Source organism: Bombina bombina, chromosome 2 (genome assembly GCF_027579735.1).
Source record: "Bombina bombina isolate aBomBom1 chromosome 2, aBomBom1.pri, whole genome shotgun sequence".
NCBI lineage: Eukaryota > Metazoa > Chordata > Amphibia > Anura > Bombinatoridae > Bombina > Bombina bombina.
Window position 1 is genome coordinate 633383313 of NC_069500.1, and position 16066 is coordinate 633399378.

The following is a 16066-nucleotide window of genomic DNA, read 5'->3' on the forward strand; positions in this document are numbered from 1 at the left end:
TGTCGACAGATTAGGGGTTAATACTTGAAGTTAGGTGTCGGCAATGTTAGGGAGGGCAGATTAGGGGTTAATACTATTATTATAGGGTTATTGAGGTGGGAGTGAGGCGGTTTAGGGGTTAATACATTTATTATAGTAGCGCTCAGGTCCGGTCGGCAGATTAGGGGTTAATAAGTAGTAGTTAGGTGGAGGCGACGTTGGGGGCGCAGATTAGGTGTATTAAATATATATAGGGGTTCGGCGATGTTAGGGCAGCAGATTAGGGGTACATAGGGATAATGTAGGTGGCGGGGGTGTACGGAGCGGCAGATTAGGGGTTAAAAATAATATGCAGGGGTCAGCGATAGCGGGGGGCGGGGGGGCAGATTAGGGGTTAATAAGTGTAATGTTAGGGGGTGTTTAGGACTCGGGGTACATGTTAGAGTGTTAGGTGCAGACATAGGAAATGTTTCCCATAGGAAACAATGGGGCTGCGTTAGGAGCTGAACGCGGCTTTTTTGCAGGTGTTAGGTTTTTTTTCAGCCTCAAACAGCCCCATTGTTTTCTATGGGGGAATCATGCACGAGCACGTTTTTGAAGCTGGCCGCGTCCGTAAGCACCGCTGGTATCGAGAGTTGCAGTGGCGTTAAATTATGCTCTACGCTCCCTTTTTGGAGCCTAACGCACTGAAAACCCAGCCATTCTGTGAACTCTAAATACCAGCGGTATTTAAAAGGTGCGGGGGAAAAAAAGCACGCGTAGCTAACGCACCCCTTTGGCCGCCAAACTCTAAATCTAGCCGATAGTTTGTCTATAGACAAAATCGAATATATTAATCAATATAAAATAAAAGTGACACTATATTGAAACTAGGGATAACTCTAAAGGCAGTTCTAATTTGTATAGAAAAAGGAAACAGGTCCACATGTATAGGGACAGAAAGAATGTAAATACTTGAGAGAACCCGAAATTATTTTTAACTCGCCGTTGGGAAGTATCGTCATTTCACTTTAGGAAATACAATCAGTGTATATACAGTATATATATATATATATATATATATATATGTATGTATGTATGTACATCATCATGGTTCGAAGATGATCGTAATAGTTTTCAATTATAGTATAAATATATAATTACAGAATATCAATTGTGAAAAATCATATTACAACCTAGTGATGCCAAATGTTAATTATGTATCCATCTATGTTAAAGCCTTTGGGTCTTCTTGTTTGTAAAAGAAAGATCCAAAAAAGCCTCCCTATGAAGGAGTCTATTGATTCTATCGCCACCTCTTGCGCTACTGCGTACATGGTCAATCACTTGCCAGCTAAATGTTGAGACATCTTGTGCATGACAGTGTATGAAATGTCTGGCCAAGTCAGAGCATTCTCTCCCATTGTTAATGTCGTTAAGGTGTTTCCTGATTCTCACCCTGACCACTTGTGTGGAACAGCCTGTGTATTGTGTCAGACAGTTTGTACATTCGATTAAGTAAACCACAAAGGGGGTTCGACAGGTGGAACAACAGTCAAGATTATACACCTTTTGAGTATACCTGGATTGAAATTGTGAACCAATTTTCGCATAGGAACAGGCTATACATTTGGCAAAATGACATTTTAAGTGTCCCTTAACTGTTAACCAGCTGCTCGAAGTCACCTTGGATTTTTTTTAGGACACTGGGAGACACCAGGTTACCTATGGTGCAACCTCTCAGAGAAATGAAATTGCATCCATTCCCTGCATAGTCTTTAAAGCTGTCTTCTGCAGTTACTATAGGCAGATGCTTAGCAATAATCCTACAAATGTCATTAAATTGGGGACTAAATGTAGTGGCAGAAAAGGATTTTTGAGTTATAAAATCTATTGTTTGAATGAATTTTGAAGTTATCCAAAAGGGAATTCCTATCCAATCGTGAGACCTCTAAAAGTGCTGGTTTAGAGTTTTAGTCTTATAGCCCCCTTGGATGAGAGCCTGTTTCATTTTTTCACTCTCCACTAGGAAGTCAGACTCATCCGAACAATTACATTTTATTCGTATGAAATGGCCTTAGCCACTCCAAATCCTGTATGTTTAGGGTGGCAATTAGTAGCGTGTAAATAGTATTGGAGGTGATTGGCTTCCTGTAGAGAGTGCTAGTAATTTTGGTTGTATCGGTATTGCCTATTAGAGTGACAGCTAGATAGGGCATATGAGTTTTTTTAAATTGATGGGTAAACTCCAAACCATACCTATTATGATTAAGGAATTCGACAAAATTGTTGGCCTCCTCCTCAGTATCGGACCAAATGAGAATGAGGTAATTTATGTAACGTTTATACATTTGAATAAATTCTCAAATGGGTTTTCCTCTCCAAAGACGTGGGACCTTTCCCAAATGCCCATATAAATATTGGCATATGCTGGCGCAAATTTAGCGCCCATGGTGGTCCCTCGTCTTTGTAGGAAGAAATTTCTCTCAAATTGAAAGAAATTATTTTTAAGCAGAAATTCCAATACCCTGCAGATATAATTTCTCAGGGTAGGATGATAATTACTATGCTTAATGAGAAAATTATCTACAGCCTCTACTCCTAAGTTGTGAGGAATAGCTGAGTAGAGGCCCACAACATCTATTGTGAGCCAGGAGAAATCATTCTTCCATTATAAACTATCTAAATTAGAGAGTAGGTGTTTAGTATCTTGGAGGTAGGAGGGTAATTGGTAAATGAGGGGTAATAGAAGGGACTCCAAGAGGATAGATTCTCAAAAAGTGAGCCTATCCCAGAGACTATGGGTCTCCCTTTTACCTCCTCCAAGGACTTATTGTCAGCGTTGTCTGAGTTATGCGTCTATATATTTAGTTAAATGCAATGTTGGACACTCAACTGCAAATTTAGTCTATTATATAATACAAAGTCTTTGCTTCGAGGAAGAATTCACTCCTATATTCTGAATTGTTGGTTACAGGAGAGGTTGAGTAACATAGATTAGATGGTTTGCTGCAAGTGGTTGTGACTGTCTCACTTGGCATAATTCCTAGTGCTTGAAATGAGATAACAGAGAGAAGTGTTCATTTGATTTATATCCCAATTCTGCCTATTGAGAGAGCAGAGGGAACTGAGAGCAGAGCTGTTGCTGCTGATGTGTGAGCAGGCTGACATAGGAAGGGGGCATGGCCAACCGGATCACTCGTAGACTATGTTTAAGCTTCTGGTTGAATGTAACAGTAGATTAACGGAGACAAGTATTACTTCAACAGCAGAAATGCACCTACTTGTTCTGTCAGCAGTCTAGGCATAGGATGAGGCAGTGTTTTTATCGTCAGCAGTGAGAACTGGTTAGAGTGTTTGCAGCAGCAACCAGACACACAGGTATAGAAGAGTTCAGCTGTTTGAGGGAATCCGTTACAGTTCTTACTTTGTTGATTCAATCCTTTAGCAGTATGCTAGATGACAGAAGAGGTAGCTTCCCAGAAACTTAGTAGATACAGGGTATTCCACTGGCAGTAGTATTAAAGTCGAGATAAATCTGAGAGAACAGCAAATATGCATGCTGTGTGTAGCAATTCTACACGCTTAACTAAATTAATTAGCACCTGTGGCTGTGTGAAGCAGGAACTTATAGAGCGTTCTTAAAGGTACATACACATACAGGTAAACACCTGACAGGTACCCCCTTCAACGGGGCTTTACTGCAGCAACAGGTCCAGGACGATCGGGATTAGCTTGATGGAAGCAAGCGACAAGACGAACAGCATGTAGATTGGAGCTGGGTTCCCAGGAGTCGTCCTCTGGGGTATATCCCTTCCATCAGACGAGATACTGTAAACGGCCCCTGAAAAGTCTTGAATCCATAATGCGACTGATTTCATATATTTCATCGTCAGTGTCAAGAGGATCGAGTGGAGCATTGTGTCCCGTTGACCGGATAGGGTGATACGGCTTTAGGAGGGACACGTGGAATGTGGGATGAATATGGAATTCAGGGGGTAAAGCCAAAGTAACCGCGTTGGCGTTTACAACCTTGGTGATGAGGTAAGGACCTAAAAACAACTTGGAGAATTTTCTACACGGAGTTCGTAACTTCTGGTACTTTGTTGACAGCCATACCTTGTCCTCTACATGGTAGGTGGGAGGAACTCTTCTTTTGGCATCATAGAATGTCTTTTGTTTCTCTTGAGAGAGTTTGATATTGCTTTTTACGTAGGTCTGTATTTCCAGGAGTGAGGTGATCAGATCATTGACCTGTGGAGACGTTGTATTTAGTTCTGGATACATCTGGAAAGTCGGATGATAGGCATAATTTGCATAGAAGGGTGATGTTTTCGTGGATGTGTTCAAGGAGTTATTGTAAGCGTATTCTGCCATAGGAATGTTATCAACCCAATTATCCTGTTCATAGGAACAATAGCACTGGAGGTATTGTTCCAGGCACTGGTTAACCCTCTCCGTTTGGCCATTAGTTTGTGGGTGGAATGCAGTGCTGTAGCGGTGGTCGATCTTTAATACTTCACTGAGTTGTTTCCAAAAACGGGATGTGAACTGTGAACTGCGGTCTGTTATGATCACCGAGGGGAGACCATGAAGTTTTACGATATTTGTGATGAAGAGCTCAGCAGTTTCAGCAGAGGTTGGTAATTTCTTGTAAGGGACAAAGTGTGCCATTTTAGTAAGCAGGTCTACAACCACTAATATGGTGTTACAGCCTTTGGATTTTGGAAGCTCTACAATGAAGTCCATACCTAGGGTATGCCACGGTCTCTTTGGTACTGGTAGTTGGTTTAATAACCCGTATGGCCACGCTTTTTCTGATTTTGAAGTTACACAAGTTGAACAACTGGTTACATATTCTTTTATTTTTTGGTTTATTTTAGGCCACCAGTAATTTCTGCGTATTAATTTGGTAGTTTTATGAATACCTGGATGTCCTACCAAGGGAGCATTGTGGTGTTCCTGTAGTATAGCTTGTCTGAGAGAAGGGGGTATGTATAGTTTGTCACCGGCGTAGTATAACCCATTTGGGTTTAGTTCTAGCTTGTCCTTGGGGTATGTTGAATCTTCCTGTTGAGATCTCTGTAGAGTTTTTTATGATGTGTGGATAATTCTGAGGAAATGGTCAGGTGTTAGTATATTTTGTGGGAGGTTGGGTTCAGAGGGTTTAGTCAAATTCCTAGAAAGTGCATCAGCCTTCCCGTTTTTTGATTCTGGTCTGTACGTAATGTGGAAGGAGAATCTGGTAAAGAACAGGCTCCATCGTAGTTGACGGGCTGACAAGGTCTTGCTGGTCTGCAGGTATTCTAACTTCCTGTGATCTGTGTACACCAGGATTGGTATCTTAGTGCCCTCCAACAGGTGTCGCCAATGTTCGAACGAAGACTTGATAACTAGCAACTCTTTCTCACTGATGGAGTAATTCATCTCTGGCGCTGTCATTAGGCGAAAAAAGTAAGCAATGGGATGTATTGGCATGTTTGGCGACCTCCGTTGTGACAGTATGGCCCCAAGAGCGTATTCGGAAGCATCGACTTCCAGGATGTACTGGAGCTCCAGATCAGGGAAGCTGAGTATAGGTGCTCTGTTGAAAGCTTCTTTCAAGTAAGTAAAGGCTTCTTATTCAGGTGGACACCAGTGAAACGTGGTATGCGAACCTGTGAGACTGCTTAAGGGTTTGGCAATATTTGAAAATCCCTTTATGAATTTCCAATAAAAGTTTGCAAATCCAAGGAAGCGTTGTACTTCCTTAAGATTCTTTGGCCTGGGCCAGTTTTTAATGGCATCAACTTTATTAGTTTCCATTCGAATACCTGAAGATGAGATGCGGTAACCAAGGAACGAAATTTCTTTATCGTGGAACAACCATTTTTCTGTCTTTGCATATAGATGGTGAGTTCTGAGTCATCCAAGTACCAATCTTACATGTTTCTTGTGGTCCTCGATGTTCTCTGAGTAGATTAGGATGTAATCCAGGTAAACCACGACACAAACATCCAGGAGATCTCTAAAAAATTGTTGATCAGGTATTGAAAGGTGGCTGGGGCATTACAAAGCCCAAATGGCATTACTCTGTATTCATACAGACCATATTGGGTCCTAAAGGCTGTGAGCCATTCGTCCCCCTCTCTAATCCGTACCAGATTGTAGGCTCCTCTGAGATCGAGCTTCGTGAAAATTAAACTTTACTATGTCGTTCCACAAGTTCTGGTATGAGCGGTAACGGGTATCTGTTTTTAACAGTTCTCTTGTTCAGCTCCCGGTAGTCTATGATAGGCCTCAGTGAATCATCCTTATTCTTCACAAAGAAGATGCCAGCACCAGCTGGGGAAGTGGACGGCCTGATGAATTCTTTTTTCAAGTTCTCTTCTAAGTAAGTTTTTAGGTAATCCAGTTCTAGCTGTGATAATGGGTAAAGATGTCCTACTGGTAGAAGAACTAGGCAGAAGTTCAATGGGATAATCGTAGGATCGATGTGGTGGTAAAGCTTCCGCTTCCCTTTTAGAAAATACATCCTCAAAATCCTGGTATTTGTCTGGTAGAGGGAACTGGGACACCTGTAACAGTAATTGATGTTGAAAACATGTTGTTCGGCAATAGTTTGATTTGTATTCCAATTGGAGCATCTCCCAGTGAATGGTGGGTTGATGCAATTGTAGCCAAGACAGTTCTAAAACAACAGCGAATAAAGGTGATGGTAACACATCAAAGGATACATATTCAACATGTCCATCTTGAGAGGTAACTTTAATGGGTATAGTTTTGTGTGTAATCGGACCGGCATTCACTAGAGAACCATCAATCACTCTGACAGACACTGGTTTGAGTTTTAACACTAAAGGAATTTTATTTTTCTTTATTAATGCAGCATCAAGAATACTGGCATATGCCCCGGAATCAATTATTGCTTCAGTTTGTAGTGTCCGCTGGTCCCACTGTAGGGAGAGAGCGAGAGTACAGTAAGCAGGATTTATAACTTTGCTAGTGAAACAATTACTGTAGAGTAGAGACTTACTTCTCTTTTGGCGTATCAACAGGAGACAGTCCCGTACGGTGTGATTAGGTGATGCACAATACATACAGAGATTTCTCTGTTTCCTTCGGAGCCTTTCCTCAGGTTTTAGGGGTCCTTTCATCATGCCAAGTTCCATAGGTACGGAAGTGTCCTTGAGGGTGGTTGTTGAGGACTGGCCTGTATGAGGCTTGTATGGGATTTCAGTGTGTTGAAGTTCTGTTTGCCTTTCTCTCAGGCGACGGTCAATCTGGATAGACAAACTCATCAGTGCCTCTAAAGATCTTGGAATCTCTATTCTTGCCAGCTCATCTTTCAATGGATCAGAAAGTCCTATCCTGTACTGGTTGCGTAAGGCAACCTCACTCCATTCTGAATCAGTAGCGTACAATTTAAACTCTGTGGCGTATTCTTCTGCAGGCCTTCTGCCTTGTCTAAGCGATCTCATTTTGGTTTCTGCAGATAACTGCTTTTGTGTATCCTCATAGAGATGGTTCATTTGAGCAAAAAATCCAGAGAGTGATCCCAGAATATGATCATCGTTCTCAAAAAGCAGGTCTGGCCAAATCCTAGCTTCCCCACATAGGAAAGAGATGACTGTCATCACTTTTATATGTTCAGTGTGGTATGTTTTTGGTCTCATCATAAATAAAAGGTTGCAAGCGTTTTTGAACTGCTTGAACGCCGTCCTATCACCATAACATTTTTCGGGTAGTGATACCTGTGGCTCTGAGGTGTTATTTTTTATGATGGTCTTAAGGTTCTCATTTTGGATTTGCAGCTCTCTTAAACCTTGGGATAACTGGTCCACACGCTGTGATAAATTATATACCACTGTTGGAAGGTCTGCTGGGTCCATGTTATGGCTAATTAATATGTCAGCGTTGTCTGAGTTATGCGTCTATATATTTAGTTAAATGCAATGTTGGACACTCAACTGCAGATTTAGTATATTATATAATACAAAGTATTATAGGCAAAAGCAAACTAAAAATGTCAGCTATAATTACCAATAATAGAAGAATTTTATTCCCACTTATGTAAAATGGTCCAAAATAACAGAGGTTCCACTTCTGGCTGCTGTTGATAGTCTTTCCTTCATGTACCAAAGTCGACTCTTCTTGCAATTATAAAGTTCATCCACTGTAACCTGAAAGAAAACTATATCAAGGTGTTATATAGATGGTACTTACATCCAAGTAGAATTAAATATCCTAGTGCAACCACAAATACTAATAATACGACTCAATGCTATTGAGGCTGTCAGGTTGAAGGCACCTACGTCCACATGTGGTGGGAGTGTCCAAAGAGTGCGATAGTATGGGCATCTAATTCTAAGTTACTAAGTGAAATATTTAACAAACAAATTATACTCACAGTTAGCATTTCATCCACCCAGGGTGCTTCCATGGTATTTATAGTAGTAAAGAATGGGGATGCACTCGCCAGGATTTCCAAAGTTACCTTTAATGGTAAAAGGTAACTTTGGAAATCCTGGCGAGTGCATCCCCATTCTTTACTATATATACACTGTCTTACTTTGTTAGAGGAAGGGGATACGGTCCCCAAAACGTTACATTAAAGGCACGTTTGTTAAAAGACCAGTGAGCGCAAGCCATTGTTTTTCCTATGCTGTTGTCCTGCATGCACCCTGGCAAACTGTTAACAAAGTGAGAGTGCTCTCCAACTGCTTAATTGAATTATATATATATATATATATATATATATATATACATATATATACAGTATATATATATATATATATATATATACACATATAAACATAATTATATATATATATATATATACATATATATATATATATATATATATATATATATATGAATATCTATTTAGAAATACTTAGAACATATTCTGCTATGTGAAGAACAATGTGAAATATTTACAGTATACGCACATTCAAATATTTTATTAAATATGAATATTGCATAAATATGCTTTTACATGCTTTTCCTATACTTAGCTGCAAAGGGCTACTATATGTATTTATGTGTTTATATGTGTATATATGGCTGTACATACATATATACACATATAAAAAAATAAATACATAGGTACACACGCATATATATACATTAGGTACAGCTACCTAGTAGCGTGTTGAGCCTCCTTTAGCCTTCAAAACAGTCTGAATTTGTCTAGGCATGGATTTAACAAGATGCTTAAAATGTTGTGGAGGTATTGTGTACCATGCAGACATGAGTGTGTCATTCAACTCCTGGAGATTCAACAAAGAATAGCCCTTTTCAGCTCATCCCAAAGATGTTCAATAGAATTGAGATCCGGGGACTGAGCAGGCCACTGCAGCAAAGAAAAGTCATTGTTATGTTCCAGTAACCATCCCATAGTGATGCAGGTTTTGTGCACTGGTGCATTATCCTGCTGGAAGTAACCTGGAAGCAATCTGCCTGAGGATAAACTGTCAACATGAACGGAAGCACTTGGTCAGCAACGATGTTTACGTTTGCTGTGGCACTCAGACGTGAATCTAGGGGTATCAATGGACCCAATGTGTACAAGGAAAATATTCCACACACCATAACACTGCCCCAACACCTTGACCAGTTTTTTTAACAGACATGACGGGTCCATGGATTCATGCTGTCTTCGCCAAATTCGGAGCCTTCCATCAACATCATTCAGTAGAAACTTCTCAGACCAAGCAACCTTTATCCAGTCTTCGATGGTCCAGTGCTGGTGTTGTTGTGCCCATAGAAGATGTGCTCTCTTGTTCTTCTCTGATAACAATGGAACCCAAAGTGTCCGCTGGCTGTTGTAGCCCATCCGCGACAAAGTGCACCTAGTGGTGCATTGTGATATGTTTTTCTCCACACCAAGGTTGAATTCTGATGAATTGTTGCCTGTCTGTTTGCTTGCACAAGTCTAGCCATCCTCCTCTGAACTCTCTCATCAACAATAATTTTTCTTCCACAGGACTGCTGCTAACTAGATGGGTTTTTTTTCATTGCACCACTCTTGATACCCTCTTGAAACTGTGGTACCAGAAAAGTTCAGGAGTACTGCCGTTTCAGATACACTTCGTCCAGCACTTCTTGCACCTACTATCATGCTACTTTTAAAGTCCATTAGATCACTGCTCTTCCCCATTCTCGATGCAGTTTGTATGCTTAACTGATAGTAGGAAGGTAGTTCAGCTGTATTTATACCAAAATTGTGGCCAGATGACATGCAACATAGTGGGACAACCCATTTGTAGCAGGGCTGTGCCTAATAAAGTGGCCACACAGTGTACATACATATCCATCTTTAGAAATGTATTTGTATGCATCCCAATGTTAAAGCTCTTTGCCTACCTTATAACTTTTGTGTGCAATATTTTTTTAACAATTTTTTATTAGGTGGTGTTATTATTAGTTTAACTGTACTTTGTAATGTGTTTTTAATGTGTTTTGCAGAGCCCTGAGGAAATGAGAATCATTATACCATACAAGCAATCATATTTACTTTCAACTTGTAATACGAGCGGTATTACCCTATGCGCACGGGCGTCCGCAGAAATTTCTCTGGGGAGGGCAAAAATGTGAAACATGCTCAGGCTATATATATATATATATATATATATATATATATATATATATATATATATATATATATATGTATATATATATATATATATATTTATACTGTATATAAACCAGGGGTTGAAAATGATCCCAAAATACTTTTAGTCCTAGTTTACTAGTACATTCTACATTTGGAGTTAAACTTTAATACATTTTTTTTAGGTGTAATAAAATAAATGTTTTTTCTCCAGACTCCGAACTTATAAATGAAATAAGAAGGTGCATATAGTGCACATAGACATCAAGATACACACTCCCGGAGACACTAGTTTTATTTTGCAGTGAACAGCACTAAGAGGGAGGGAAATAAATAAGGTAAATGGGAAGGATTAGTGAGGTTGTAATAAAAGAGGCATTGCTAAATATTGGAAAGTTGTTTAAAATAGCATGTCCTATCTGATTGGGTAGACTGTCTCTTTAACCACTATGGAAATATTGAACTGTTTTACACCCACCGACTTACAGTTATATAGACATAGCAATGAGTTTACCACTATAGCAGTAGAGAACGGTTTTATACCACTTGACTGCTGGGAAAAAACATAAAGAAAAAAGAAAAAAAGATAAGTTTAAAAATATTTTTAAATTGTATATGCTTTCTAGCTTGACAATTGAAGCAGAACAGCAGTACCCTTTTGAATTACCCTTGTAGCAGTTTAGAAAATGCCCACATCCACACACTATGTAGTTTTCTGCTTTTAAACAGGTGTTGACAGGTACATATGCTCTTTGCAGTGAACACGACTACCAATCAGCACCTAATAATGACAAATATTTAAAAAGGCTAAAGTAGCATTTTGTTAACACATTTAATATGGAACAGGTCCTCATCAGATCTTTCTAGTAGTAACTGGGTTGAAACAGATATAAGGATTGTCCTCAGATCCAGATAAAAAATATTGCTGTTTTTTATATATCTTTTAGTCAACAGAAAAAAACCTATACAGGCAAAACCACCACGGAAAAAAAGCTGAATTTGATACTTATGTGCTTTCTAAATTTGTAACATACATAAAAATATAACTCACAGGGGCGTGTCTGGGCAGCGAACCAACATGGCCACAATATTAGGAGCTCTGAATGATGAATGAGATATCCGCCAAATATTGTTTATACACAGCACCATCAACTGCAGAACATAAACAATATGGATTCACTATAGTCTTGTGAACTCAATGATACTAAGATCGCTGTTTAAGTGAATTCAGAACCCTGATTCGGAGCATTAAGATCTCTGGTGGTGGCCTAACCTCAGGATCCTGACACCCCCCTCCCCCCAATAAGATGGGTAGAGCAGTTTCTTTGTAACTGCGTAAGTAATGATCTCACACAAATATATCACTATGGAGGAGTTTCATGCTATCCTAAGAGCCCAATTAGAGGTCTTTGAACAACAGATGGATCGCAAGTTTACTGATCTAAGAATCATATGTGTGACATTCACGAATCCCCTAGATTCACTACCGGGAGCAAATGAGGATACACAAGCAGCAACAGTCACCATATGGCCACTGCAGCATACAGATCTGAGGCCAACACCGATTAAGCATACTACGCTACACAGATCCTTCCAAACACTTAAGCCCAAGACAACTTGGAGAACAGAAATGTCTGTACTGACTACACCTGAGATATGTGGTTGAGAACTGTGCGACATCACCCTCGGCTCCCCTGGTTTGGGATGGGACTGGTCCCCCTGGAGGTGGCAAAGGTTCCATAACCATGCATGAAGTAAAGCCTGTGGAAATCACCAGACACATGAATATAGCAAAAGCACTCTCACTGCACACAACAGTGCAGCTTCAACATGGAGTTGATATGCCCAACATCCGACCTATTGCCTAACAAAACCCTGGGAGTGCAACTACCTACTAGTTTTCTGGACTTATGGAGACAGACATGGTACCGTTTAGTTTAGACGCACTTAAAGGGGCATTAATGATAACTCCTCCTTATGCTAAAGATATAGCTTCTTTCCTATTACATTCACTATATTTATTCCTCATGACTCTTCACTATTTAGAATCAATTGCTAGATAATATCTTTTATCAATCGTCTAAGAGTGATTGTCTTAATCATTTAAGAACCTCCTTTTTGTCATATCACTTCATTTGGGTACAAGAGCGACCCTGTTCAGTATAGGAGGTGTCCCAGCCCTTTCGAAAAAAAGATATCATATTTCTACCTCCAGTTATACTAGTATTGCTGATTTCTACAGATCATTAGCAGCTAAGACACAGAACATGACAAGCTATACTTGAGAATAATATTGTAATACTTACCCTAAGCAGATTCATTAAGCCCTAATTATGCTTACAAGTTATAAGCCATAGGATCTACTAACAGTTATATGATAAGACTTCTTATATATCTGGTTATTCAAGCATACCTACTATCTGAGCAAGCTTGCAAAGTTGCTGTTTAGTTTCTTAGCCCATATAATATCTTATTTGAAATGTGTACACTCTTGTAAATGGACACCTGTTGTATATTGTTTATGCCAAATATCTCAATAAAAGATTCAATTTTAATATATATATATATATATATATATATATATATATATATATATATATATATATATATATATATAAATATATAATTCACATGGTCCACTATATTTTCTCCATCATTTCTCTCTCTCTGTCACACTATTTTTCTGTGTTTCTGTGTTTTTATTTTTCTCCGCTGTTTCTCCCTTTTACCTCTGTATCTCCCTTTTTCCATTTACCATATGATGGTGAGAACTTTAGGCAGATAACATGGTTTTAGGAATAAAAGTTTACATAATCTTCAAAATTACAAAGACCATGTGGACACATTAAACATTGATCTGTGGTTTTAAGCACTGCAGTATAAATGTAAAGCCACTGGATAAAAATAAATTAACTATATAGATGCAGTGCAATATGCAGATGCAACTATATTTAAAACATTAACTAACCCAGACCAAGCAGATAGATACCTTTTTAAATAAATTCAATTTCTCATATCACCCTGCCAGAGCAATTGCTGTACATGTACTTACAGAAAAGACTCTAGCTTGCTGTTTTTAGCTGAAAGATGTGGCCAGCATGCAATGAACAAGCATTCCCTCACTTCTAAAGCTCACACAGTCTCTTGCTATGTGTGGGGGGAGGAAACTGCTGTGGAGGGAAACATTGCATACTGGGAATTGGAGTCCAAAACTTCATTTACAAAATACTGACAAGCAAAATGGTGAACTATACATTCCAGAATGCTTTATAACTCATAGAATACTGTGCTTCTTCCTCTTTAACAAAATTACTTTAAACAGATTAAAAGACATAGAAACCGACATTCTATTTTTCTTTTTTTTCTGCAGTTTTACTCCAGGTGGGGAGGAAAATTTACGGGGGGGGCAGATGCCTCCTCTTGCCCCCACCCTCTGGATGCCCATGGATAACACTAGGCAATGACTCAGAAGGTCACAGAGGGTCCCTTAGTATAGATGCAGCTGACATACTTGGACTGGACAGCAGAACAAGAAAACATCCAGTCCGGCTCCTCTCGTGGATAAAAGGTACATTTCTTTATTGGAATCATAAAAAACAGCAAATTAAAAAAACACAGCAAGTAAGCAGCCGCATGAACCAGACTGCAGACTTCTAATTAAAACCATCTGAGACTATGACCTGTGGGGCTGTATGATGTCACTGATGCATTTTGGGAGTCCCCATAATCCTAGATAGTCATGCCACACCTCCCCCAAGCTTTTATACCTAGTCTCAATGCGTGCTGCTTCAACAATTTGTTCTACTAAATCTAGAAGCACTACCCTCTTCATCTATAAGCTCTGCCATTATCAAAGCACGTGCAGAAGCAGAAGCTGCAATGGTGCATGCCTCTTTTAGCAAAAAAGAAGCAACACTGAAAATGGAGGCAGCAAAACAGGAGAAGGAAAAAAAATCAGAAGCATAAAAAATGAGAAAAAGAAACAGATTTAGAAATACAGCAAAATGAAAAAGAAGTAGCTGTCGCCATGGCAAGATTAAAGGTACTTGAGACAGCCAATACAGAAGAACTCCTAGAATATCCTATTAGTCTGGTGGCATAAGACTACTGAGAGAAGCAAACATGTGATTATGTTCTTAACCAGAGTGGAAAATACTACAACTCCTTTGAGGAGGAAGAAGGAGGCAATGCTCTTAAAGACAGAGGTTGGAATAACGTGTACCCAACCACAAATTATATACATCTCGATAGTGGTCCAATTGCTCCAGCCAGAACGGATGCAATTCAGTGGATAAGCAGTTCAGGTGTCAATGCGCAAATCACACAACCTCTTGTAATCACAGTCACTTCCATTAAGATCAGTTAAAGAAAAGGCTTCAGCTGGATTAAATGTATTAGCAAATCCATACTATCCTTCAGCATTCAATTCCTATTATCCAAGTCATCTTTAGGCTCCTCCAGTAACATGGACTGAGAGGTTAGAGATGTCTGAGTTTGCAAGGTATATGATTCAACATGATCTTACTAATACAAGTCTTACAAAATTTGATGACCTGCCAGAGAACTACAGATCTTGGAAGTCTACATTCAAGACTGCTGTTGAAGATTTAGGTATATCTGCTAGAGAAGAGCTTGATCTGATGGTAAAGTGGTTAGGTGCTGAATCTGCAGAACATGTCAAAAGGCTCAGAGTTGTCCATGTAGACAACCCAGTTGCAAGTTTAAAAATGGTTTGGGAAAGTTTGGATCAGACCTATGGTAGCCTAGAAGTAATTGAAAATGCCCTTTTTAAGAAAATACAAAAATTCCCAAAGGTCACAGTTAGGGATAATCACAAGCTGCAAGAGTTAAGTGGTCTTCTGCTGGAACTAGAAGCAGCTTAAGGAGATCCATGTCTATCAGGATTGAGTTATCTTGATACTGCACAAGGTGTGAATCCAATTGTGGTGGTTACCTCATGCTCTTCAAGATAAATGGGCAACACAAGGATCAGGGAATGCAAAGTGAGAAATTAAAGAATTTAATTCAAGAATGCCCATTGCACAAGCAGCCTCACCCACTTAAGAAATATCATAGCTTTAGAGAAACACCTTTGCAAGATTGCATAGAGCGTCTTAAGAATTATGGACTATGCTTTTGGTGCTGTGCTTTAACAGATTATCTTTCTAGAAACTGTAAAGCCAATACTAGATGTTCAGAATGCAATAGTGACAAACATGCATTTTCTCTCCACCCAGAGTCAAGTTCCCCTCCACTGAAAAGCATGGCGTGGAGAAAGCAGAATAGACAACAAGTAAAACATCTGTTGCTTCTAAATGTACTGAAGTATGCAGAGAAGGCCTTAGTGGAAGGTCCTGCTCTGAAATATGTCTTGTCAAAGTGTATCCTAAGGGAGAGCCTGTGAAATCAGTAAGAATGTATGCAATTCTGGATGATCAAAGCAATCGATCACTGGCTAGAACTGAATTTTTCAACATGTTCAACGAAAATGATAATCCTTCACCTTACATCCTT